The sequence below is a fragment of the Arachis hypogaea genome, chromosome 3 (genome assembly GCF_003086295.3).
Source record: "Arachis hypogaea cultivar Tifrunner chromosome 3, arahy.Tifrunner.gnm2.J5K5, whole genome shotgun sequence".
Lineage (NCBI taxonomy): Eukaryota > Viridiplantae > Streptophyta > Magnoliopsida > Fabales > Fabaceae > Arachis > Arachis hypogaea.
Genome location: NC_092038.1, coordinates 27,726,642 through 27,727,831, shown reverse-complemented (window position 1 = coordinate 27,727,831; position 1,190 = coordinate 27,726,642).

The following is a 1,190-nucleotide window of genomic DNA, read 5'->3' as shown; positions in this document are numbered from 1 at the left end:
GGTAAAATGAGTAATTGCTAAAGTGTAGTCCAAATTCAATTATACAATAAATTACCACAAAGCATAGTTGGTTAAGCAAAAGGTAATTGTGAACATTTTTTGTGGTTGGAAAGTTTCTTATGAAGTTTTGCCATCGTGGTTTAAAGCAATGATACAAAAAGAGTCATCAACGACAATCGAGATCAAAAATGCACTAACATACCGAGGGAATAAAGTGGTCCAGGATATTATGGACACGAGTGTTTTGGAGCTTTTACCCCTTGCATTAGAGTATTTAGAAGCTGAAAACCAATCATACAAATAGATGGCACACATCTGTATGCAAAATACAAAGGAGCTTTATTAATTAGTTGTAATTTCTTAGTATGGCAATGACAATATTGTGCCTCTTGCATTTGCTATTGTTAAAGGTGAAAATTCTTATGTATGGCATTTCTTTCTTATTCATTTGCACACTCATGTGGTGACTTGGGATGGTGTTAGGCCTATCTTTGATCGACACGATTCTATTAGCTCAGCAATAGCATATAATAATGGATCATAGGATCCTCCAAAAATTATCCACATGTTTTGCATTAGGTACATAACATCCAACTTCTTGAGGAGGTTCAAGGCACCGTATTTATAGAAGCTGATAGTCAACATGAGTACGTAAGTTATAGTGAAATAACGATGTTAGCGTTATGTGGTGACACTCTTTTTATTTTTTATTTTTTTATCAAGGTTGCGAGAACTGAACTGGTCAATGAACCGGTAAAGTAACTGGTTTACTGGTTCAATGGTTCGACCGGAGTTCAACTGGAATTCAACCGATTTAATTAAATATTAAATAAAATTATTAAAAATTTAATATATAATTTCAAATATTTAAATTCAATTCTTTCTAATCTAATAAAATTCAAAATTTCACAATTTTACATAATAAATTATATATAATTTATCAATAAAAATTCATAAACAACTTCAAACATCCAAAATTATAACTTAAATATATCAAAACACACCTAAATGACAAAAACATAATGTTTTACCACAAAAAAATCAAACAATCAAGTTTTCAAATTAAAAAAAGTACTAATCATAAAAAATCAAAAAATCAGCAACAGCATTTTAGAAAAAAGGATGTTAGTAACTAATCCTAAGTGTGTACAATGAAAAAGACATCCAATTAATTTGCTGTGAATCAGATT